The sequence below is a fragment of the Neofelis nebulosa genome, chromosome 2, assembly GCF_028018385.1.
Source record: "Neofelis nebulosa isolate mNeoNeb1 chromosome 2, mNeoNeb1.pri, whole genome shotgun sequence".
Lineage (NCBI taxonomy): Eukaryota > Metazoa > Chordata > Mammalia > Carnivora > Felidae > Neofelis > Neofelis nebulosa.
The window spans coordinates 24,209,250-24,237,050 of NC_080783.1; positions in this window are offsets into that span (position 1 = coordinate 24,209,250).

The following is a 27,801-nucleotide window of genomic DNA, read 5'->3' on the forward strand; positions in this document are numbered from 1 at the left end:
CTAGTAGGAAAATCAACAGAAGTGACTGACAACTTGCACAAGAAGAGGTATGACCTTGAGAATGAGGAGAAAATGGCATAAAAAATACTTGTTAGGGAGCAAAAGTATATGAAGTTCAAAAGGGCTAAAATATTTGAGGCTGGCCAGGAGGATGCTGGGGAGGGTGGTCGAAAGGGTGGAAGGGCTAATTTTGGATACCTACACGTCCCTTAGAGACCCCGTAATTCTTTTGAGTAACTATAGCTTTAGCCTCAAGTAAAGAATAGTTTTGTGCAGTTATCCAGATCCTTTTTGTATGTTTGAGGCAGAAAAATAAAGCATTTAAAAGCAGGTTTTCCCCCTACCCCTACTTTAGTTCACAAGAGGGAAGAAGTGCTAAGGTTACCAAGGGATTTTAATAGAGGGTATAAACAGATTTGCATTTTTGGAAAATGACTCGTGCTGCCATGCCATGTAAAACTATGTTAAAACAAAGAAAGACTGGAGAAAGGGAAACCCATCAGAAGTCTGTTGCTGTATCAGACAAAGATGTACAATGGTTTGATTTAAGATAGTGTCATGAGGATGAAAGGAAGGGAAAAGATTTGAGGTATATTTAAGAGATGGTGATTCAATGATTGATTTAATTTGGAGAATAACAAAATAGAAGGAAATAATAACTCCTTTGGCAACTGGGTAGATAGTTCTACCTTCTTCTGAGATATGGTATCATAGAGAAAGAGAAGGAGATTTTAAAATAGATGCATATAGTGAGTTCAGTTTTTAATTCAAGGTGTTTAGAAGACATTCAAATGAAGATTCCAGTAGGAGTTACTTACACATCTGGAGGCTCAAAGCATGAGTCTGGTTGGAAGAGTTTTGGCAGGAAATGTAAAATAGGAAGAACTTAGAGCTATGTGAGAGGACAAGGTTGTCCAGAGGGAGGATATATAGAGTGAGATAAGTAGTGGAGATAATTAGGAGGTTATTAAGGATTAGGTCAAGAAATGAAGAGCCAAGGTTTGGATATGTTGTTTATGTAAGTATTGATTACACCCATAATTACTCCCCTTGTCATGGGGAGATGTAAAAATTGTCAGTGAATGGGGGAGAGCATCAGAAAATTTGTAGATAAAGCCACAATGGGGAATAAAGGTTCATATAGAAGAATGACACAGACATCAAAGGAACAGGTACTTTGTATAATGATGCAACATTTACACCCCAGAAATGGTAGTGAGGAGCAAGGATGACATGAACCTTATGCAGACCCCATAGGATATATTGGGTAAGAAAAAGACCAGCATGATTTCATGTGCTTGATTGTATAGCTTCAAGTGAGAGCCATATTTTAGCTCAGGTGAGGAGCTATATAGAGAATTTTGTAAAGAATTTTGATTTTGCAGAGTCTTTTAATTGTGGAAAGGGAGATTCAGATATCAGCATTAACGGGCTAATAAAGTGGTAATTTGACAAAGAGAGAGAGGCTGAGAGGAGAGTCCATACTGTAGTGGCAGCTGGGTGAACCAGAAACTGGCAAAAGTAAGGACTGGTAAACAGAGTATCCCCTTTAATCCAAGGGTGATATCTCAGCAGAAATATCTATGATGGAACTGCAGGAAGATTGATGGTCATCTCTGTGTGGAGTGATGCACCAGAAGTGTGGGCTGGAGCACTGTGAGGGCTGAGGAGTGTGGGAATATTATATTGAGGATAAGGCTTTTCCTTTCTGCATCATGATCAGATGTGCATTTTATAAAGATCACTCTGACAGGTACAGATCATGGATTCTGGAGGACCAGCCTGGCTCCAGGAAGACCATTTGAAAGACTACTGTAAAAGTGAAAAATGATGGGTCCTTGAACTAAGGCAGCATCAGAGGGATCTGAACCCACGAGAGATATGTAGGTAAAAGAATCCGTAGAACTAGGTGATTGATTAGATGCAGAGGATGAAGAAGAGTGATGACAAGGCAAGAGTGTAGGATGGCTTTCTATTTCTGATTTGTTAACCAGGTAGAGGGTGGCATCAATTTCTAGGTTAGAGAATGAAGCAAGAGAACAGATTTTGCAAAGTAGATGGATGGAAGAAAAGTTTTCTTTTAAAAATGATTATTTTGAGGGGCACCTGGGTGGTTCAGTTGGTTAAGCCTCCAACTTCGGCTCAGGTCATTATCTCATGGTTCATGGGTTTGAGCCCCGCATCGGGCTCTGTGCTGACAGCTTGGAGCCTGGAGCCTGCTTCGGATTCTGTGTGTCCCTCTCTCTGCTCCTCCCCTGCTTGCAGTCTGTCCCTGTCTCTCAAAAATGAATAAATGTTTAAAAAAATTTTTAAAAAAAAATTATTTTGAGATGTCTTTGGTATATCCCCAATGGCAGTTTCAGTAGGCAGTTGGGTCAGGAGACCTAGTGATAGGAATAGAGGCCTGAGCTGAATTTAATGGATGTGAGAGTCATTAGAATATATGTGTCTAATTAAACAAGGATATGGGGAGAATACTGGGAACTACTAAATAGATGATAAGAGTGATTGGTGATGGAGCCCTGGGTCACACCACCATTTAGGATGCAAATAGAGAAAGCTATGAAGGCTGAGAAAAGATCAATCAAGAGGTAGAAGGAAAATTGGGAAGACTAATGCCATGAAGTGAAAGATGAAATGGAAGACAGATTCAAGAAGAAAGGATTCTGGAGATTCTTAAATGCTGCAAAACAAAACAAATCAAATCAAAACAAAACAAAAAAACAAAACAAAACAGAAAATGGAGATAGGAAATTACCTATTGGATTTGATAACAGGAAGGCCAGTTATGACCTGAACCAGAGCGATTTTGGTTTGGGAAGGACTGCAGCACAATTGAAAATGCATGAATTAAAAAGTTACTGGGGACCACATACTCAAAAATCAATTCTAGGTAGATAAAGGATTTAAATGTGAAATATTTGAAACTTTAAAAAATATATACAGGAGACCATCTTATGCCTTCTGAGTAAGGACAGACTTCTTAAGCAATAAAAAGTGCTAACGTAAGAGAAAAGACTGATAAATTTAACTACATTGGATCTAAGAGGTGCTATTCATCAAAGGTAAATAAATAAAGTAAAAAGACAAGCAGTAAACTGAAGACAAAATTTGCAAGACAATTAACTATTAGTTTCTAAAATATATATATATATATTTTTTTCTTCTAAAATCCTTATAAATCAATAAGAAAAACAAGCAACCTAATTGAAAAATAGACAAATAATATGAACAGAAATGAAACAAAATGAGGAATAAGTGGAAAAAAGGTGCTTAATCTCTTTAATAGCCAGGAAAATGCAATTTAAGAGAATAATCAGATATAATTTTATACCAATTAGTCTGACAAAAATCAAGAAATCTGATTATATCAAGTATTGGAAAGGATAGAGAAGAGTGTGAAAATTTATGTACTGCCAGTAGGATATTAAATTGGTTAAATAACTTCAGAAAGCAGTTTGACATTTCCTTGGAAAGTTGAGCATTTGCATTCCCTAAAACCAAATGATTGTAGTCCTATAGGTATACTCTAGTAATATCTCCAAACTGGTTATCTCCTTTATTATAATCAACAGTATGTAACAAATTTTCAATGAATAGCTGCATAGTCAATTAATGTAGACTATTCCTTTTGAATCCTTGGCTGTGAAGGGAAACAGAGTGCTAACCTGTGGTTTCTATATGATTCACTGGTCTATTCCTCCTCAAATGTGGCCCCCAGAAATGGTCCATAGCCTTCTTGTTCCTGGTTTGTTTTGCCTCTTATATAATGTCCACTGTCAATGCTGTCAGTGATTACCTTAGCTTTCGGAGTAGCCTCTTACCGTTTTTGTGTCACATGGAGTTTGCTGTCAAGTTTTGGGCCAGTCTGAGAATCTAACCAGCCCATAAAGTATATTTTGTATGGAGAAAAGGATTCTGAACTTTCACACTAACTAAAAATTGCAATAATAGATTAATGAGTAGTGGTGCTCAATTTATTAATTTCTGGAGCTTTCTGACATTCCTGAAAAATAGCTCATTTTATTCAAGGACTTTTTAGAATGAGAAAAATAATCATAGACAAGAATGATGCTATTATTTATAGAATTTTTATATGCAGTGTTCCAAGTATTCCTTAGATGTCACAGCTGTCTAAAAAAGACTGCACAAAGAGTGTTGCCAATATTATTTTTTATTTTTAGTAAATATTCAGTAGAGGCTGAATCAATGCCCCATTAAAAACGTTTTCAGAATTGGGTCTGAGTCATCTTGGTTTTTCTTCTCTAATCCATTTGTTTTTTAGACAGAGTGACTGAGTGGTTTCTTGATTGAGTGATTTCCAACCTTGACTCAAACTGACTATCATATGTTAAGCCTGTAGCTTGATTCTATCAATTGTAGTGAGCAAAGTGAGAGTAGCTCTATACATGGGAAACCTTCAAAGATCACCATCATCAAAAGGCTCTGGTTGAATCTACAGCCATCCATGGCACTGTGCTGTGTTACTATGTGAGGTTTCAGAAAGGCTGCTGAATAAATAATAAGTAAATATCCCAAGGGGGAGAAAAACCTTGAAGAACATGTGATAGAATGCAAAGTGTGAAGTTTCCACCATTTGTGTTCCCTGAAATTTTTATTTTCCTTACATTTATACTGCACATTTCAATGTATAAATGTCTTCTGCATATATTTTGATTTTTAGAATCATATTGTGAGATAAGCAAAGTGTTAAATCATCACCCTGTTTTAAAGATAAAGAAGGTGAGATTTAGAGATGGTAAGTTACAGACTTAATAAATAATAGAGAAGGGGCTTGCTCACAGCTACATCTTTTGATTCCAAGTTCAGTGTTCTTTGAATTATACAACACTACAAAGTTGTCAGCCAGGTATGGTAAAATGCAGTGGAGATGATCATGTTCTTAAATTTTAACTAGATGTGCTCTTCTTCCTACCCCCATGTAGCTATATTGGAATAGTTAGTTAACTGGTCATTGATTCTAAATAATTGTTTCATAATAGTAATTAAATTCATTCTATTCAACTTTTTAAAAAAATTCATTAAAAGATCACTTACATATTTTTCCCTGAGCTACATTTTTAATTAGGTTAAGATTACCTTTTGATGGAAGATATGACAGAATTTCATCTCTGCAGTCTCTTACAGTCCTAAAATTCTATGATGTGATTTTTAAAAATTGACCCTGCATTTTTCAGTAGCAGTAGTAACATGAATAAAAAGACACTTGTTATATGACCAAATTGGTATTGGTATTGGTATTGGTATTGGTATCTGTATTGGCTAAAAGTTACATAGGCATTCTGTAACTTAATATTTTACCACAACCCTTTGGGGGTAAGTAATATTATTGTCTTTTACAAATAATAATACAGAGTCTAGAACCTGAGTCATGTGTCTTAGTTTACACATCTAATAACTGTACTAAGGTTTGAACAGTGTGTTTTCTTTCTCAAACTATACTCATAGCCCTATGCTCTACTACAGAACTTTGATATTCATAAGGGAAAAGTTTAAGGTGTAGCAAACTGGTATCAGGGAAGTCTAGAAGCAACACTAAAAGATGCATCCTCGAATTTTCAGCTTCACAGGGGAAATGTCAGACTCACCCTTAAATGTGGATCAAATATGAACCTCACAGGGTTGTTGTAAAAATTAAATAAAATAATGCATATAAAATAACTGACATGTAGTATGACCTCAGTGAAATCACTTTTTTTTCTAGATTTTACTTATGCAATATGTCATTTATATACTATTTGTTTAAAGAAAGAGAAAAATCCAATAAAATATATGTAGGAAAACAGATAATCTCATATAACAAGACTGAAGGTAGGCAATTCTGTGACAAATTCAGAGGCTCATTGATAAACCTGGGTTCTCTCCCTCTTCTTGCTCAGTAGTCCTATGTTCTTTTGTGGCCACTGGCTGTGGCTGAATGCCAGATACTCTGTGTAGATGCAGTAATATCAAGTAAAAAAAGAAAAAAAAAAGTTGACATTTTTCTTCCAGGGCTTCTCCTTTCCTAGACCATCAGCAGATGAAAATTTTCACACATTCTGTTTGAGAGCAAATCAATATTCAGGGGGATAGAATTTCCATAACTAGTTTTGACTAAGAAAAATTCTTCCTGAGGTGGGAAGGGGCTCACTGCCCTTAACACATATGGTCGCTTGGTACTTAAGCAGAATTGGGATTATGTTCACAGGAAGAAGGGCATAGGGATAAGCAGATCACAGTGTATATATCATACCTGAGGAAAAACAGTGGAATATGTGTCACATATCTAAATTCTAGAGAGAGGAACAAAGAATCTTGGAGATTAATCCAGGTAGAAATTTGGAATAGGAGAATTTGTGTGAATTATGGCTCAAGTTTAGGATTGATTGCAAGGGATAAAGCCAGAGCCTAGGAACTAGGACCTGTAACAAAGTCAGAAAGTAGCAGAAATCAGCAAGGGTGACTTGAGACTCAAATGCTAGCCTAAAGCTTATGACATTCTCTTTGGACGAAGAATTAGTCCCGGAGTCTAGGTGATAGCTAAATGCATAGGTAGGATTCAAAATGGACCCAGAACTCCTCTCTCTCAACTAAGTCTTCAGTCTGTTTTCTTCTACTGACTCCTTCCATTTGGGCAATGAATATATTCCTTTCTCTAAGGCTTAAAAAATGTCTTTCTTGACCTTTCTTCTCTTTGGCTTTCCCTGTCATTTTCCTGACTGTGCCCACTCCCATTTCCAGCTGGAATCCAGACCCTCTCTATTCACACATTCACACAATGTAGCTTATGACTTTGTGAAACCTACTTTATGATGAAATTAACATCATCCTAATTGTCAATGTCGATGGTCACTTTCAAGCCTTTTCATATTCAATTTCTTTATTGCTTTTCTGAGCACATTTTCTCTACCATACCTAACATACGCTTCTGGTGAAAAATCTATAACCCTTTGGCTTCCATGATAAAGCTTTCTGTGGCTATCTCCGAGCTTCCCTGACCATTCTGTCTCTGTGCCTTTGTGGGTGATTCTTCTTCAGCTCCCCACACATTTTAGTGTTTCTAAGGCTTCCAATCCTAAATCCACTTTTTAAAAAGATTTGTTACTTAATGTTGATAGAGAAAACAACCTATTAATATGCATTTGTAATTGTTTAGGATGCACAATGGCATAATGTGATGGTTTAATATATATACACATTGTGAGATGATTATCATAATCAAGTTAATTAGCACATCTATCACCTCACATAATTGTGTGTGTGTGTGTGTGTGTGTGTGCATGTGGTAAGAACATTTATGATCTACTGTCTTAGCAAATTTTGTACAGTATTATTAACAATAGTCACAATGCTATACTTTAGATTCCCAGATTTTATTCATTTTATAACTGACAGTTTGTAACCTTTGACCAACATCTCTGCATTTCCTGCTTCCCCCAACCCCTGGCAACCACTCTTCTCTTTGGTTCTATGAGGTGGACTTTTTAAGATTCCACATATACATGGAATCATATAGAATTTGTCTTCTATGTCTGACTTATTTCACATAGCATAATGTACTCCAGGCTCATCCATGTTGTCACAAATGGAAGGATTTCCTTCCTTTTTGTGGCTGAATAATATTCCATTCTATATATATATATATATATATATATATAGAATGTATATATATATATACATACCACATTTTTCTTTTTCTATTCATCCATTAGCACTCAGATTGTTTCCATATCTTGGCTATTATGAATAATGCTGCAGTGAATGTAGGAGTGGTAGATACCTTTTTGAGATACTGACTTATTTCCTTTGGATAGATACCCAGAAGTGGTATTGCTGGATCATATGATAGTTCTATTTTTAATATTTTGAATAACCTCCATACTGTTCTCCATAATGGCTATACCAATTTGCATTCCCATCAACAGTGTGCAAGGATTCCCTTTTCTCCACACCCTTACCAATTCTTGCTATCTCTTACCTTTTTGATAGTAGCAATCTTTTTAAATTTCTGTTTAATTTTTTTTAAATTAATGTTTATTTATTTTTGAGAGAGAGAGAGAAAGAGTGTGAACAGAGAAGGGGCAGAGAGAAAGGGAGACACAGAATCTGAAGCAGACTCCAGGCTCTGAGCTGTCAACACACAGCCAATGCAGGGCTCCACCTTGTGAACCACAAGATCATGACCTGAGCTAAAGCTGGAGGTTTACTGGACTGAGCCACCAGGTGATGCTGATAGTAGCTGTTGTAACATGTGAGGTGATATTTTATTGTGCTTTGATTCACACATCTCTGATGATGAGTGATAGTGAACACCTTTTCAACAACTGTTCATGACACTTGTATGTGTTCTTTTTATGTATGTGTGTATGTATGTATGTATTTTTATTATTTTAAAAATATTTTTTAAGTTTATTTATTTTGGGAGAGAGAGAGAAAGTAAGTGGGGGAAGGGCACAGAGAGAGACGGAAAGAGAGAATCTCAAACAGGCTCTGCAGTGTCAGCACAGAGCCTGATGTGGGACTGGATCTCAAGAACCATGAGATCATGACCTGAGCTGAAATCAAGAATCAGATGCTTAACTGACTGAGCCATCTGGGCATGTATTTATAATTTCATATTTTCATAATATATCCTTTTTAAAAAATATTGTTTAGTGGGAAAAGTTAATAGGAACAAAATAAGGAGATAGCACTAAATTGTTTTAAAGGAGAAGCTAACCTTGCCCCCCCCCCCCGCCTTTTTTTTTTTTTTTTTTTGCCAAGATAAAAATGACTGTCCTGTCCTCATGTGTCAGGTCAGCATCTATTGTTTTATATTGAGTGCTGGCTCAAATCAATGGAAACTCATCAAACTCCTGTGGTAGTATGGTAATTTAATATGTAGGACTAAGTGTGACAGAAGTCTTCTGTTTATTAGAAAACAAAAAAAAAGAAAGAAAGAAAGAAAGAAAGAAAGAAAGAAAGAAAGAAAGAAAGAAAGAAAGAAAGAAAGAAAGAAGCAATGATTGTTGGCTGTCAACCTGATATATTCTGGCACCAAACCAAACTAAGCCTGGGGCCTTTTGAGGATTTCAAGGCTGTGGAAATTGTCTTAATTATAATATGCTGTGCTTCCAAAGATACATTTTTCAGGGGATCTCATATGACCTTACCTACAATCTCACAATTATCCCTCATATGTTTATGAGGTACATAAAAAGTCAACATTAGGATAGAATGAGGAAATAAGGTAATCTAGCACATTTAAGACGTCAGCAGTGCTGGCAAAGATGAGGACAAAATCTACATTCTTCACTGTAACTGTAGTATAGAATTGGAGTCAACAATTTCTTTTCCTTCAGTCTCCTTACCTACCCCATTCTTAACCCTACCAATAGGTTACCAATATGCATACCATTTATCAGATGAGCATTTAACATTTTGTTTTCTGAGAAATTACTTGAAAAAATTAGTTAAACTTTTTCAATATAGAGTAAATAGTAACTATTCAGTTTACATTCAATTATGGTTAATTTCTGAATAAGCAGACATTATATACAGAAAATGCTCAAATACTTTGGGGGAAGAAACCATCAATAGGGAAATAAGGCAAATAGATTATGTATTTGGATACATAATGACTATGAAAGTTAATGATGAATGTTAAATAAAAGTCTGTAGCTGTCTTGCTCTTACAATTATTAGCAAAAAGTACCTTCCTTTATAGTGTCAACTCACTCTGCAAAGCAGTCAAGATTATGTACACCCGGAAGGACATTTATAACTAGAGTATGAGGTACCCTGTGCTTGCCCTAGGATCATTCACATCTCCTCTTTATTCCTATTTAGGCTGGTTTATACCACAACAAAATGATTTTCAGGTTTCTTGATCCAGATTCTATCTAGTACCCCATCCTGCCCATCACTATTTTAATCTGGTCTCTGACCATCTTTAGCTTGTTTCACCATGACTAACTTGTGTCTATGTCCATAGTCAACTTCAGGTGGCTGACTCAAACTCTGTGTCTTATGAGTCTCTTTTGGTTAGATCTTAGATCTTGGATACCAACCAAGATTCTTCCTGAATGAATTTATGAATCCCATGGCTCCTGACAGTATGAACTTCTCAAGACATGAGCTCTTCTATGCCACACTTGCTTCACATCCTGCTGGGCTAGTTTTCTTGTTCTGGCCTGGGCTTCCTCAGTTCCCTGGTGACTTAGCAGTAAAATAACAGGAGAACTGAGGATGGGGTTGGTTTGGAGAATGGAGTATTAGAGAGCAAGGCTAGAGTTGTTTCATAGTCTAAAAGAAGGGAGACATATCTGGCCACGAGATGGATGAACAAAAATGGGAAAGTGTCAGGACAAAGGTAAAGACAATATTCAAAACTGAGAATAAAAACAGGGTAAGTTATTCAAGGAATTACACAGGAATCCAAACCTAAAAAATGGGTCAGGAGATCAATCCGCAAAAAAAAAAAAAATCAAGCAGGATATTATGTTTAATAATCTTTGTCAGTTTTTTTTTTTCCTTTTCACAGACCTTTTTTTATTTTTAAATTTTTTTTTTTAACGTTTATTTATTTTTGAGACAGAGAGAGACAGAGCATGAACAAGGGAGGAGCAGAGAGAGAGGGAGACACAGAATCTGAAACAGGCTCCAGGCTCTGAGCTGTCAGCACAGAGCCCGACGCGGGGCTCGAACCCACGGACCGTGAGATCATGACCTGAGCTGAAGTCGGACGCTTAACCGACCAAGCCACCCAGGCGCCCCTCACAGACCTTTTTTTAAACCTTTATCAGAGCTTAAGTTACCATTTAGGAATATGTATCCATTGGTGATGGTAATTATGGGAGAACATGAGTAGAGAAGAAAAGGCTGGTATTAGGGAAAATGGGGTTCAAAGCAAAGCAAAACAAAACTCCAAAACTAGTTTCTGAAATATTAAGGTAGAGGAGGATGAGAATTTTGGGCTTTCCCTAATGAGCTATGGATCTAATGTTTCTTATGTGCCCTCTCAATATGGACATAGTAATAGAATTTGGGGGCAGGTTGAGAATAGGACTATACAATTTGGAGACAGAGAGGTGGATGGTCATTACTAGTTAGTGGGAGCTCTGTCTAAGGTTGCCATTCTCAATCCCTGATTTCCCACTGTCACTTTGGATTTCCCACTCCTTTCCACCCAAGTAGATTATTGTAATCTTTAAACTCCACTATGGTAGATGATTGTAATCGCCATTCTGTATTCAATATAGGTTAGATTTGACTACCTTGCTGCTAGTTATGCCTCCACCTCAATGTCACCCTCTTAAAAAAACAAACAAAAACCAATTTCAGAAATTACATGAGTGACAATATTATTATAAGGATATCCTTAAATCTAGTGTAATTGACAAAGAAAATGGAACTTATTTACTCTTTTTTAAAAATGTTTATTTCTTGGGGCGCCTGGGTGCCTCAGTTGGTTAAGCGTCCAACTTCGGCTCAGGTCATGATCTCATGGTCCGTGAGTTCGAGCCCAGCGTCAGGCTCTGTGCTGACAGCTCAGAGCCTGGAGCCTGCTTCAGGTTCTGTGTCTGCCTCTCTCTCTGACCCTCCCCCGTTCATGCTCTGTCTCTTTCTGTCTCAAAAGTAAACGTTAAAAAAAAATTTAAAAAAATAAAAAATAAAATGTTTATTTCTCTATTTTGAGAGAGAGAGAGCGAGAGAGCAGTGGAGGGGCAGAGAGAAAGGGCAACAGAGCATCTCAAGCAAGCTCCATGCTGACAGTGCAGAGCCTGATGTGGGGATTGATCTCACGAACTGTGAGATCATGACCTGAGCCGAAATCAAGAGTCAGATGCTTAACAGACTGAGCCATCCAGGTGCTCTAGGAATTTATTTATTTTTAATCTTTCATGCTTTAAAGATGATTAGAAATAGATTACATGGGACCACATCTCAGAACAGGCATGATACATAATTCCACATGTATATAAAATGTTGAGGCTGCTTTCTAAGTATATTCTGGTTAGCATGGTGATGTATCCATAGTTAACAAAAATCCAATCCTCCAACGTCTTGAAATGTAATATGTGTCTTCCCTAAATATCTCTTGAGAATATTAATGAAGTGGTTGCATAGCACACCATTGAGTAAAATTTTCTAAAACATTTCCTTGAACATCTCCTTTTCCCTCAAATACCATCAATAATCTCCAGCACCATAAATAGTTTAATCTGTCCTCTTTTCCTGCAAAGCCTTAGCATACACCAATTCCAATCTTAGTCCGTCCTTACTTCTTCATTCCAGCCCTTTTTTCTTCTTCACTGGGCAGTCCTATGCTGCTTCATAGGTGAAATAAGTTTGCCTCTTAGCTCTCTCCAGTGTTTCTCTCTGCTACTTTACCAGTCAGCAATGTCTCTAAGTAGCTGAGCAATAGGAATGAAAATATTCTCTGAATGTTTATATATATTTTTTCTTTATCCTTGTCATGTAAGAATTCAGTACCTAAGAATCCAGTATCTAAGCATTTAAAGCATAGGTTGGCACACAGTACATACTCAGTAGATAGACATTTGTCCTATTTTGGCGAAAGACTTCAACATTTCATTTTGATAAGTAAGTAGTACAAATTCTTTTAACTTCTTTGGTCTTCAGGGTGAAGTAATTATTATTCTCTCATGTGTAAATTTGGCTAAGTGCTCATACTGCAGAGTCTGGCAGAGCTGAGTCCAAATTCTGGATTAATGTTGCTTCAGTTCTCTGATTTTGTTTTCTCAGTTGTAAAAAGGGGATAATAACTGAACCTCCCTGTAGGTTTGTTGTGGTTTTAGCTAGATAATGAATGTAATATGTAACATCTTTAACATGCCATCTGGTACATTTTAACATGCTATCTGGTAAGTGCTTGATATAACTATTATTAAAATAACTTTAATAAATGTTTATAAATATAATATTTAGCCTATGATTTTGCGTGATATTTCATTATTAACAAATATTAACATTTTCTACAGAGGCAGTTATCTTAGATGAGGAAACCTTAAAACCCCTTGTATTGATTTGTCATTATCAGAAACTTTTTTTTTTTTTTTTAATTTTTTTTTTCAACGTTTATTTTATTTTTTGGGACAGAGAGAGACAGAGCATGAACGGGGGAGGGGCAGAGAGAGAGAGGGAGACACAGAATCGGAAACAGGCTCCAGGCTCTGAGCCATCAGCCCAGAGCCTGACGCGGGGCTCGAACTCACAGACCGTGAGATCGTGACCTGGCTGAAGTCGGACGCTTAACCGACTGCGCCACCCAGGCGCCCCTGTCATTATCAGAAACTTTAATGAGACAAATTCTAAAAAAAAACTTGCCCTATTTTGTGAGAAGATTCCTCTTGGTCCAAATCCAATCTGTTCCCCAGTGTTGTTAATTGTCTTTCTGCAGCACCTTTTCTTACCTCCGCATTCTCACATCAACTCTTGTAGTTCAGTCCTTCACTAGCTTTGACCTTTATGCCTTCCATTAGCATCTTTTTCTCCTCTGTCCCCTCTCCAAATTCATTCTCTACGTTGTTGTCAGAATAATCTCTTCAGAGCCCAGTTCTGATCGTGTTAATCTCCTGCACAAGAACTGTCAACTCCTTGACTTGCCAAGTACAATTCTCAACACCCCTGCCAAACTGCATTTTCAACATTATCTCCCAGTGTTCTTCACTACCATTATGCCCTAACCAAATGAGACTAATTGCTGTCCTGGGCACACAGACCCCCTGCCTCATCTCATATGGTTTCTTCTACATGAAATGCCAGGACTTTATTCGTTCAAAAATTAACCCATTCTTCTGTCTTCCATCCCAAGCAAACCTAAACCATGACCAAAAGATAATAACAATTTCTTTTTTCAAAGACTGCACAGAAATAAATTCAAAATATGCTGCAGTAACTTAGTAAAATGTGAAGCAACCTATATATTTATAATTTTCATGCTTAGATATTGGGATATATAATAGGTTTACATTGCACATATATTTTAAATGGTACCATAGTTAATGGAGAGAGTTGATGTAACCCTTAAAGTATTACATCATTTCCTCAACCACAGGACCTGGCCTGTATGTAATATCTGACAATAAGTTGTAACTGTTCATTTAATTTTATAATTATAATGGCATTCAGAGATGCCTCTGCACATTATTTTTCACTCTTTGTGTCTGTTTTTCCCCCCACAGTATTCCCAGTACAAGCATAGAGCCTGTTATAATAAGTAGGCTCTCTATTTGTATTTGTTGAGTAAATGAATAAATATGCGAATAAAAGAAAAGTACTTCAAAATGATGAGTTTTATGAACAGAACCATATAAATTATCTAATAACAAAAGAAAAATAAGAAAACTTTAAATTTTTTTTCAATATATGAAGTTTATTGTCAAATTGGTTTCCATACAACACCCAGTGCTTATCCCAAAAGGTGATCTCCTCAATACCCATCACCCACCCTCCGCTCCCTCCCACCCCCCATCAACCCTCAGTTTGTTCTCAGTTTAAGAGTCTCTTATGCTTTGGCTCTCTCCCACTCTAACCTCTTTTTTTTTTTTTTCCCTTCCCCTCCCCAACGGGTTTCTGTTACGTTTCTCAGGATCCACATAAGAGTGAAAACATATGGTATCTGTCTTTCTCTGTATGGCTTATTTTACTTAGCATCATACTCTCCAGTTCCATCCATGTTGCTACCAAGGGCCATATTTCATTCTTTCTCATTGCCACGTAGTACTCCTTTGTGTATATAAACCACAATTTCTTTATCCATTCATCAGTTGATGGACATTTAGGCTCTTTCCATAATTTGGCTATTGTTGGGAGTGCTGCTATAAACATTGGGGTACAAGTGCCCCTATGCATCAGTACTCCTGTATCCCTTGGGTAAATTCCTAGCAGTGCTATTGCTGGGTCATAGGGTAGGTCTATTTTTAATTTTCTGAGGAACCTCCACACTGCTTTCCAGAGCGGCTGCACCAATTTGCATTCCCACCAACAGTGCAAGAGGGTTCCCGTTTCGCCACATCCTCTCCAGCATCTATAGTCTCCTGATTTGTTCATTTTGGCCACTCTGACTGGCGTGAGGTGATATCTGAGTGTGGTTTTGATTTGTATTTCCCTGATGAGGAGCGACGTTGAACATCTTTTCATGTGCCTGTTGGCCATCCGGATGTCTTCTTTAGAGAAGTGTCTATTCACGTTTTCTGCCCATTTCTTCACTGGATTATTTGTTTTTCGGGTGTGGAGTTTGGTGAGCTCTTTATAGATTTTGGATACTAACCCTTTGTCCGACATGTCATTTGCAAATATCTTTTCCCATTCCGGTGGTTGCCTTTTAGTTTTGTTGGTTGTTTCCTTTGCTGTGCAGAAGCTTTTTATCTTCATAAGGTCCCAGTAGTTCATTTTTGCTTTTAACTCCCTTGCCTTTGGGGATGTGTCAAGTAAGAAATTGCTATGGCTGAGGTCAGAGAGGTCTTTTCCTGCTTTCTCCTCTAGGTTTTTGATGGTTTCCTATCTCACATTCAGGTCCTTTATCTATTTTGAGTTTATTTTTGTGAATGGCGTAAGAAAGTGGTCTCGTTTCAATCTTCTGCATGTTGCTGTCCAGTTCTCCCAGCACCATTTGTTAAAGAGACTGTCTTTTTTCCATTGGATGTTCTTTTCTGCTTTGTCAAAGATTAGTTGGCCATACGTTTGTGGGACTAGTTCTGGGGTTTCTATTCTATTCCATTGGTCTCTGTGTCTTTTTGTGCCCATACCATGCTGTCTTGATGATTACAGCTTTGTAGTAGAGGCTAAAGTCTGGGATTGTGATGCCTCCTGCTTTGGTCTTCTTCTTCAAAATTACTTTGGCTATCGGGGCCTTTTGTGGTTCCATATGAATTTTAGGATTGCTTGTTCTAGTTTCAAGAAGAATGCTGGTGGAATTTTGATTGGGATTGCATTGAATGTGTAGATAGCTTTGGGTAGTATTGACATTTTAACAATATTTATTCTTCCAATCCATGAGCATGGAGTGTTTTTCCATTTCTTTATATCTACTTCAATTTCCTTCATAAGCTTTCTATAGTTTTCAGCATACAGATCTTTTACATCTTTGGTTAGATTTATCCCTAGGTATTTTATGCTTCTTGGTGCAATTGTGAATGGGATCAGTTCCTTTATTTGTCTTTCTTCATTATTGAAGAAATAATGTCTTGCTTCATTATTAGTGTATATGAATGCAACTGATTTCTGTACATTGATTTTGCATCCTGCAACTTTGCTGAATTCATGTATCAGTTCTAGCAGACTTCTGGTGGAGTCTATCAGATTTTCCATATATAATATCATGTCATCTGCAAAAAGTGAAAGCTTAACTTCATCTTTGCCTATTTTGATGCCTTTGATTTCCTTTTGTTGTCTGATTGCTGATGCTAGAACTTCCAACACTATGTTAAACAACAGCGGTGAGAGTGGACATCCCTGTCGTGTTCCTGATCTCAGGGAAAAAGCTCTCAGTTTTTCCCCATTGAGGATGATGTTAGCTGTGGGCTTTTCATAAATGGCTTTTATGATCTTTAAGTATGTTCCTTCTATCCCGACTTTCTCGAGGGTTTTTATTAAGAAAGGTTGCTGAATTTTGTCAAAGGCCTTTTCTGCATCGATTGACAGGATCATATGGTTCTTATCTTTTCTTTTATTAATGTGATGTATCACGTTGATTGATTTGCCAATGTTGAACCAACCCTGCATCCCAGGAATGAATCCCACTTGATCATGGTGAATAATTCTTTTTATATGCTGTTGAATTCGATTTGCTAGTATCTTATTGAGAATTTTTGCATCCATATTCATCAGGGATATTGGCCTGTAGTTCTCTTTTTTACTGGGTCTCTGTCTGGTTTAGGAATCAAAGTAATACTGGCTTCATAGAATGAGTCTGGAAGTTTTCCTTCCCTTTCTATTTCTTGGAATAGCTTGAGAAGGATAGGTATTATCTCTGCTTTAAACGTCCGGTAGAACTCCCCTGGGAAGCCATCTGGTCCTGGACTCTTATTTGTTGGGAGATTTTTGATAACCGATTCAATTTCTTCGCTGGTTATGGGTCTGTTCAAGCTTTCTATTTCCTCCTGATTGAGTGTTGGAAGAGTGTGGGTGTTTAGGAATTTGTCCATTTCTTCCAGGTTGTCCAATTTGTTGGCATATAATTTTTCATAGTATTCCCTGATAATTGTTTGTATCTCTGAGGGATTGGTTGTAATAATTCCATTTTCATTCATGATTTTTTCTATTTGGGTCATCTCCCTTTTCTTTTTGAGAAGCCTGGCTAGAGGTTTGTCAATTTTGTTTATTTTTTCAAAAAACCAACTCTTGGTTTCGTTGATCTGTTCTACAGTTTTTTAGATTCTATATTGTTTATTTCTGCTCTGATCTTTATTATTTCTCTTCTTCTGCTGGATTTAGGCTGTCTTTGCTGTTCTGCTTCTATTTCCTTTAGGTATGCTGTTAGATTTTGTATTTGGGATTTTTCTTGTTTCTTGAGATAGGCCTGGATTGCAATGTATTTTCCTCTCAGGACTGCCTTTCCTGCATCCCAAAGCGTTTGGATTGTTGTATTTTCATTTTCATTTGTTTCAATATATTTTTTAATTTCTTCTCTAATTTCCTGGTTGACCCACTCATTCTTTAGTAAGGTGTTCTTTAACCTCCATGCTTTTGGAGGTTTTCCAGACTTTTTCCTGTGGTTGATTTCAAGCTTCATAGCTTGAAAGCTTTGCTTCATAGCATTGTGGTCTGAAAGTATGCATGGTATGATTTCAATTCTTGTATACTTATGAAGGGCTGTTTTGTGACCCAGTATGTGATCTATCTTGGAGAATGTTCCATGTGCACTCAAGAAGAAAGTATATTCTGTTGCTTTGGGATGCAGAGTTCTAAATATATCTGTCAAGTCCATCTGATCCAATGTATCATTCAGGGCCCTTGTTTCTTTATTGACCATGTGTCTAGATGATCTATCCATTTCTGTAAGTGGAGTGTTAAAGTCCCCTGCAATGACCACATTCTTATCAATAAGGTTGCTTATGTTTATGAGTAACTGTTTTATATATCTGGGGGCTCCGGTATTTGGCGCATAGACATTTATAATTGTTAGCTCTTTCTGATGGATAGACCCTGTGATTATTATATAATGCCCTTCTTCATCTCTTGTTACAGCCTTTAATTTAAAGTCTAGTTTGTCTGATATAAGTATGGCTATTCCAGCTTTCTTTTGGCTTCCAGTGGCATGATAAAGAGTTCTCCATCCCCTCACTCTCAATCTGAAGGTTTCCTCAGGTCTAAAATGAGTCTCTTGTAGACAGCAAATAGATGGGTCTTGTTTTTTTATCCATTCTGATACCGTATGTCTTTTGGTTGGCGCATTTAGTCCATTTACATTCAGTGTTATTATAGAAAGATACGGGTTTAGAGTCATTGTGATGTCTGTAGGTTTCATGCTTGTAGCGATGTCTCTGGTACTTTGTCTCACAGGATCCCCCTTAGGATCTCTTGTAGGGCTGGTTTAGTGGTGACAAATTCCTTCAGTTTTTGGTTGTTTGGGAAGACCTTTATCTCTCCTTCTATTCTAAATGACAGACTTGCTGGATAAAGGATTCTCGGCTGCATATTTTTTTTCTGTTCATCACATTGAAGATTTCCTGCCATTCCTTTCTGGCCTGCCAAGTTTCAGTAGAGAGATCAGTCACGAGTCTTATAGGTCTCCCTTTATATGTTAGAGCACATTTATCTGTAGCTGCTTTCAGAATTTTCTCTTTATCCTTGTATTTTGCCAGTTCCACTATGATATGTCATGCAGAAGATCGATTCAAGTTACGTCTGAAGGGAGTTCTCTGTGCCTCTTGGATTTCAATGCCTTTTTCCTTCCCCAGATCCGGGAAGTTCTTAGCTATTATTTCTTCAAGTACACCTTTAGCACCTTTCCCTCTCTCTTCCTCCTCTGGAATACCAGTTATGCGTAGATTATTTCTCTTTAGTGCATCACTTAGTTCTCTAATTTTCCGCTCATACTCCTGGATATTTTTATCTCTTTTTCTCAGCTTCTTCTTTTTCCATAATTTTATCTTCTAGTTCATCTATTCTGTCCTCTGCCTCTTCAATCCGAGCTGTCGTTGTCTCCATTTAATTTTGCACTTCATTGATAGCATTTTTTAGCTCCTCCTGGCTGTTCCTTAGTCCCTTGATCTCTGTAGCAAGAGATTCTCTGCTGTACCTTATACTTTTTTCAAGCCCAACGATTAATTTTATGACTATTATTCTAAATTCACTGTCCGTTATATTGTTTAAATCATTTTTTGATCAGTTTGTTAGCTGTTGTTATTTCCTGGACGTTTTTTTGAGGAGAATTCTTCCGTTTCGTCATTTTGGATAGTCCCTGGAGTAGTGTGGACCTGCAGGGCACTTTCCCTGTGCTGTGTTATATAACTGGAGTTGGTGGGCGGGGCCGCAGTCAGACCTGATGTCTGCCCCCAGCCCACCGCTGGGGTCACAGTCAGACTGGTGTGTGCCTTCTCTTCCCTTCTCCTAGGGGCAGGATTCACTGTGGGGTGGTGTGGCCCATCTGGGCTACTTGCACACTGCCAGGCTTGTGGTGCTGGGGATCTGGCGTATTAGCTGGGGTGGATCGGCAAGGTGCACGGGGGCGGGAGGGGCAGGCTCAGCTCGCTTTTCCTTTGGAGCTCCGCTTCGGGAGGGGCCCTGCAGCACTGGGAGGGAGTCAGACCCGCCAGAGGGATGGATCTGCAGAAGCACAGCGTTGGGTGTTTGTGCACTGCAAGCAAGTTCCCTGGCAGGAACTGATTCCCTTTGGGATTTTGGCTGGGGGATGGGCGAGGGAGATGGCGTTGGCGAGCGCCTTTGTTCCCCACCAAGCTTAGCTCTGTCGTCCGGTGCTCAACAGCTCTCCCTCCCGTTGTCCTCCAGCCTTCCCGTTCTCTGAGCAGAGCTGTTGGTTTATAACCTTCCAGGTGTCAAGTCCTGCTTGCTGTCCGAACACACTCCGTCCGGCCCCTCCGCTTTTGCCAGACAGACTCTGGGGCTCTGCCTGGCCCGCAGTCCGCCCCTCCACCCCGGCTCCCTCCCACCAGTCCATGGAGCGCGCACTGCCTCGCCGCCCTGCCTACCCTCTTCCGTGGGCCTCTTGTCTGTGCTTGGCTCCTGAGACTCCATTCTGCTAGTCTTCTGGCGGTTTTCTGGGTTATTTAGGCAGGTGTAGGTGGAGTCTAAGTGATCAGCAGGGCGCGGGATGAGCCCAGAGTCCTCCTACACCACCATCTTCCCAGGATTCCCTCCGAAAACTTTAAAATTTAAGGTTCTAAGGAAGGAAATATTAATTTGGTACACACAGTTACTAATATAACACTTTATCTTTGTCAAAGGCCATACAAATACTTAATAATACACTAATGACCCTTTTTAACCCATGCAAATTAATATTGCCTATAAGCATAGTGTAAGAGTAAATTATACAGCAGCTAAAGAATATTGGGCAATGAGTCTAAAAAAAAAAAGGTGTTTGACCTGACACCATATGAAAATATGTTAACAGGATTCCATGTAAGGAATAGCTCACTGTCTAATTTTTATCCTCTTTCAAACCTAAATACATCTCCTCCGTATTAAATGCCTATTGATTCAAAAGGTGATATGGAATTACAAAATGCATCTGATGAGTTGGAATGAAATAGACTCCAGCTATATATCACTTGTTTTCTATGGGAGAGAAATTCATAAATCATAGAAGTGCCTTGAAATGCAGGTTTTATGAAAAGATTGTAAAATTTTTTTCCTCTAAAATAAGCTTAGGAAACTAATGAAATTTAAATTTTACCACTCCAAGGACAACATTAACCTTTGTTAGCCTCCCTTTTTGGAAGGGGATACATATTTATTATTAAGTATGTTTTAAGAGTTTAGCATCCAAACCTTAATGAAGCTTTGCAGTGTTTAAGTTCTTAAGTTAGTGATATTAACTTGATTGTTAGAAGAGAGAAATAGAAAATGGGGATTCATGGTAAAATGAAATGGAGAAAATAATATTTGAAATATCAGATCAGTCTGAAGAGTAGATACTGAAGGACTCCTAAAGACAGCTGTTAATATGACTAGGATTCAAATCCTAGCATTTATTAGCTGTGTGATTCTGGACAAGATGCTTAACAATTTTTCACCTCAATTTCCCTACCTATAATTTAGGAATGATAATAATGGGACCCTGCAGGGGTATATTGAGAATCCTACAAGATAAAATCAGTGTCTGGTACTTTTTATTAATGGCTGAGACAGAGAGATATTTGTTACTGGACCAGTTTTGATGTCACAGCAGTATTATCTTGATATGTTTAATTATTTTTGGAAATACACTATGATTCTCAATTTTAAAGACACTTCAATAGCTTTAATATTTAGTCTTTTTTGTTCATTTTTGAAATTTATGTTTACTAGACAAGTATTTTCTCAGGTACCACAGTACACCAGACCTTATAGTCAAACTTCAATTAAGATCTAGCTCTACAATATTTAAGGAGCTGGCAGACTAATGGTGGACCTAGAATATGGAAATTCACAATCACTGTACAATAGGAACACAATGCGGTGGAAACAAAGACATTCAGCTACTGACCTCTTTTTCCACTAATTATTCAACAAATATATGTACCAAATGACTACTATGTGTTAGGGACCTTTCTAGGCACTGGGGATAGACCAATGAATGAAATAAGTTCCTAGCATCACTGAACTAATATTCCAATGGAGTGAGAGACAGTAAATACATAAGCAAATAAATAATATAAACTGAGGTTTAGGTAAGTGATATGAAAAAGAAGAAAGCAGCATAAAAGACAGAGAATGACTAGAGTTGCTGTTTCCAAATAGGTGGTCAGCTGCTTTGTAAGGAGGTGATATTTAAATAGGGTCCTGGGAAAGTGGAATGAAGAAGCACACCTTACAGAAGTCAGAGTTGAAGAGACAGTTGATGGTAGGTAAAAATGCCCCCAGGCTTTTGTTGAAAAAAAAAAAATGACAATCCCTCTTGGTAGAGGGATTTGAAATAAAAATGGTTTGAAACAATATGGAATATGTAGATCAAAGGATTTGTAGGAGGATTTTGGAGTAAGGAAGCTGAATAACCCAATTTTCATTTCAGCTATGTGGCAGACAAGCTCTATGGGGAATCAAGTGGAAGCCAAAGGTAGGTACTTTCTGGGTGTCCTTTCCCTGGACTTTGAACTTGCTGTTGAAGAACAGAGACTTCTCTGCCATAAGACTTTGGGAGGTGGTGGTTGGTTCACTCTGAAGTCTTATCTCCTTGACCAATCCCTGGCTCTGGAGGTTTTCCACCCCATCTCCTTGGGCATTTTGCACCTCAAGTGCAATTCATCTATGTTTTCTCTTCACTTTCATTTAATAATAGGCACTTCCACAGGCTTTACTATAAATCAGAACCTCCTTTATCTTTGCCTCACCTTCAAGACTATTTTCATTATTCTCTGACTCTTCTGGCACTGTTGTCACTTTGCTGTGTCAAATGATGAGACATGTGACATCAAAGGTATAACCTACATCTAAGCTGTTAGACACAGACCTTACTGTCCTTTGATGTAGAAGTTTAATTTGCTGAAAATATTGAACAGCAAAACACATCACTTTAAAGTATTGTCAATACTGTTGACTAAATTTATATATGCTGCAGTATTTTTCTTCCCTCAGTCTATTATGCTTATTTTTATTCAACAAATATTATTGAGCACACAAAGCACTGTGCTAGCTATAGGACCTGCATGTTGTGTGGTTATCGCTATGGTCAATGGATAGTCATTTTAAGGAAAAGACTTGGAATAATTTCCTCAGGTTTTGGTTAATTAACATTTTCTAGAGTTATGTAAGTATAATGTGTTATATATGTGTCTGTGTGTCTGTGTATTATGTATGTATGTTTGTGTATACACATGTGTGTATATCATGTAATGAAACAGTTACTGGGATGCGGTGGTGGCTCAGTTGGTTCAGTGTCCAACTCTTGATTTCAGCTCAGGTCATGATTTCAGGGTTCATGAGATCGAGTCCTGCATCGGGCTGTGCACTGACAGCATGGAGCCTGCTTAGGGTTCTATCTCTCCCTTTCTCTCTGCCTCTGCCCCCCCTCAAAATAAATAAATAAACTTAAGTAAATAAAAAAAATAGCTACCATTTTCTTGGCTATATTTTTGTGCCAGGCATTTTCCTACATATGATTTAAGCCCCTCAATAACCATGCAATATGTATGTATTATTCACATTTTAATGACAGAGAAACTGTGGGGTTAACTTGCCCAAACCAGGAGTTAATAAAATTGAAGAACCAGGATTCAAGTCCAGGTCAATGTGACTGTAAAGCCCACACTGACTTTCCCAAACAGAACTAGTATTAGCAAAATACAGAATGCATTTGGGACAAATAAATTTACTTCTAAGAAAAGCAAAGCTGAGCTTATAAATCGTTGCCATCAAAATCACGTTTCTGTTAAGTCATTTAGTATTTCCCCAGAGATTCTCAGTAAAGAGAGGGTATTTCATTTTAAATGAGCATGTACAGAGATTTATATCATTGACTTCATTTTTTTGGTATTGAGCAATACTAATCAGCATTTTCTTCTCTCTGTTAGTCTGGTGCTTCCCTATAAATAAAAGATCGCAAAAAGCTGTTATACCACATTGAAGGAAACACTCAATTCTCAGGCTTTTATAAGCTTTTGTAAAACTGTAGTAATCTTGGTGAAAAACGTCCTGGCTGGTAATATAGTGAACAGATGAGCTCACCCCTGGTATGCAAAGCTGCCGAATTAGCTGGTTAAACAGGCTGCTAAGATAATTACATTGTCTGTTTTGTGACACATTACACCGGTGCATTTGGGATTAACCTGTTCTCTTGTGTCTACTTCTGATCAGTTTTTTAGACAGCCTTTTATCTGATGAAGGAGCACAGACATCAAAAGAGAAAGGGGCGTGGGTGAAAAGAAAGGGCTCATGTAAAGCTGAAGAGTTAAATTTTCTATGTAAATTACTGAACATATAGCCTTTATTTCCATAACTTTAGTTGCTCTCTAGAGACCTCTGCTGGAAAAGTTGGGAAAAAGTTTCCTTTCCAATTCATTGTGTTTTACTGTGGCTATTATATCATAAACTCAGTAACTAAAGAATGAAATATCAGTGTCATGTCATACATATAACATTAATTATAAAAAGGTACTCAAGACAGAAAAAAAATTTGCATTTTAAAAGTTTAGAAGGGCCTCCTAATGCTAGAAATATACTGTGATAGTCTATCAGTACTCATTTACACATTTATTAAGAGCCTACTATGGGCTTAACAATTATTACTTTCAGTTAGTTTTTTTTTTATTATTTCTAATTTTTTTAATGTTGTTGAAGCCCAAGCAGAATTATTTATTTTGAAATTAAATGTGACGCATTATAAAAGCAACAAAAACAACAACAACAACAACGACAACAACAAAACTGTCCCTGAAGATATCTATGGGCCTTTAGTTCCATATCATTATCCTGAAGAGGAAAAATTATTTAGACTTTCTTATTATGTGAGAATGTAGTCACATAAGATTTCATCATCAGTGATAATTTAGATAGAGAACAATTAAGAGAACAAATAGAAAAACCTACCCATTAACAGCCTCTGGCAACTCAAATTGAATTTAACCAACTATTGAGCCTCTGGCTACAGGGAGATGCAATTTAAAGCAGGTATAATAGATTTTAACAGCTAAAATTTGTTTGTTGTGACTGTACCAACTAAGATATTAGTTAAATGGCGCAAGAAATTTCCTTCATGTTAATGAACATTAAATTTAACTCCTGCTGTCCATTTTTTTTTTTTCTTTCTAAAATAGCTGTGCTTGATTTGATAGGCCAGCATTCAAATGAGGTTCTTGAAAACAAGTATACAGGCTTTTGAGTAAAGTTTGACTCGGTTGCATCTACATCCTTTAAATACTTCCAATTTGTTTAAGAGAACTTTTAAAATATTGGTATATTTCCTCATGAAAAATGCATCCACAATGTTATGTCACATGCAAAGAGCTCATTTAAAAGTAATGTGTTTTCTGGGGCACTTCAGTGGCTCAGTTGGTTGAGTGTCCAACCCTTCATTTCAACTCAGTTCATGATCTCAGGGTCCTGGGATTGAGCCCTGTTGTCAGGCTCTGTGTTTTGAGAATGGAGCCTGCTTAAGATTCTCTCCCTTTCTCCCTCTGCCCCAGGGCTCCCCTGCTTGTATCTCTCTCTCTCTCTCAGGCAAACAAACAAACAAACAATAAATAAATAAATAAATGAAAGTAATGTATTTTTTTGAAGATATTTTAACCGTTCTCAGTAAAAGAAATAAAATCCATGTTCACCATTTTTAAACTGAGTTATTTTTACTTGTTTTAGGTCTGTCTAGCTTTATTTTCATTGCTTACATGCAGGCAAAGGTGAGAAAATAATTTTATGTTTTCATTGTTTTAGCTAATATACAAGATTCTTAAAATGTGTATGTGTTTATGATCTGAGTCCTAGTGTTTGTTATTACTCATAATTTAAGAAAAAATTGTGTGAAAAAACGGAACCAATGCCTGACAAAATTTTACATGATTAAGTTATTTTCCAATTCATACAGAGAAAGGTGATTTTTCTTTATAGATTTTCAACAATATTTGACTGCACAGCCATGAATAATAGCTATAGTCTAATTAGTACTCTGACATTGGGCCTTCTAAGTATCAGACACCAAGACTAAAGAAAATTAATGCTTTTCTTTTTTCTAAACGTCTTTGCTTTGATTTAATCAGTTTCTGTGCTAATGCATAATTATTAGTATACGTATAGCATAGATACCTATTATCTGTTAATCTAGTGAGCATGAACCCAAAAGATAGTTTTATGAAGCACTTACCATGGCCCAGAAATATGCTAAAGAATTTGTATATAATCTCATTTAATCCTTCTAATGATCCAGTGAGATGGTGATTATTAAAGCTATTTTACCAATGTGGATATGTGGCTTGGAAAAATTAAACAACTTGCTGAAATTTGGATAATTTAATAATGACAGATCCTGGATTCAAACTCTGAATCTTTTTAGTCTGAAGTTTAATTTGAACACTATGTTATAGTACTTCTGAAAAAATGCACAGAATCAATTTTTTTTAATCTTTATTCTTGAGAGAGAGACAGAGTGTGAGCAGGGGGAGGAGCATAGAGAGAGGGAGACACAGAATCTGAAGCAAGCTCCAGGCTGTGAGCTGGCAGCACAGAGCCCTACATGGGGCTTGAACTCACAAACTGCGAGATCATGACCTGAGCCGAAGTCGGATGCTCAACCAACTAAGCCACCCAGGCGCCCCAAGAATGCACAGAATTAAATTTAATACCTGTTGACTGATTGCATCTTTTGGAAGTTGGATAAATTTTGTATGTATTTCCCCAAAAGAGAAAGGAAGAGTGTTCAGAGTAGTATGATCAGTATTGGAACTCTCGTTTCCAATACCTAAAGCCCATGACATTTCTATTTTAGTGGTGGGGATGCTGCTGACAGTGCAAATGCCTCCAGAATTAGGTACAATTTCAATAACACAAAAAGCCTGCAGAGCAGTCTTTGGGAAGATATTTGTGGTAAGTGACTTTGAAATAGAGGACTTGAGTTTGAATCCTAGAGTGGCACTTAAGTGGGTATGTACCCAAGCAAGAGTATTCCAAGATCTTTGGCATTCTATTTTCTCATCTGAAAAATGGTGATATTAATACAAATCTTGGGGAGTAGTTGCAAAGGTTACATATGACAAATAAGGTTACTGGAATAGTAAAGGTGCAAACAAAGTAGGTTCTCATCTCACATTTCTTTCATAGTAAACTTGGGGAAACTCAATATATGTGTGATGCAATTAGATATGAAACAGTGAATGAACACTACAAAACTCTGCTTGATAAAGTGCAATGCTGACTTGTAAGAAAAATTCTGTCAATATGCAATGGAGTTTCAGGGAGAAAATGGGGCTTGAGATGAACTTTGAAAGACGGGAGGAGAATTTGTATAATTTGAGAGAAAGGAGTCATTTTTTTCAAGGAAGACAGCACTAGCTGAATTGCGTGGGTGTGATAAAAGTCCAATCCAGTTACAAAAATACCATTCCAATGAAAAGCTTTAATGAGATTTCTGCATCCCAGCAGATGACCCACTTATTTAAATACCACACAATATTCAGTACTGCAGAATTCCTTGATGACATGACAATTTACTCAATCTCTTGCAATTGGGTGTAATTTAATCAGCATAGAAATTGAGGACACTTTACTTCTAGTCAGCATATTGCCTCTTGAGTTAGCATTCTCTGCTCAACTCAAGAGTGGCTACTGGTCTTATGGCCTTCTTTTCAGGAAGGGGTTTCTATGTTTTCACAACCCATGCTCTAAGACCAGTTCCTTACACAGATCATAGAGTGGCTCACCCTGTTTGCTCTGTCAGCCCTAACTTTGATCTCTGCAGAGGTGGCATTACTTTCATTCTAACTTATTGGTGGTCAGTGTGATTAATTAAATTTGTTTACAGAGTCCTTTGTGAGTCATGGATAGTAGCAATGGGAAGTGTGGAGCCTCTCTCATTTATGTTTCAATCTGGGCACTTTCATAAACTCTTGGTAAGAGCATACAAAGCAGTGGCCTTTTTGGAGGGAAATGTCAATAACTTTAAATTTATATACTCTGATCCAGCATTCTATTTCTAGAATGTTTTAC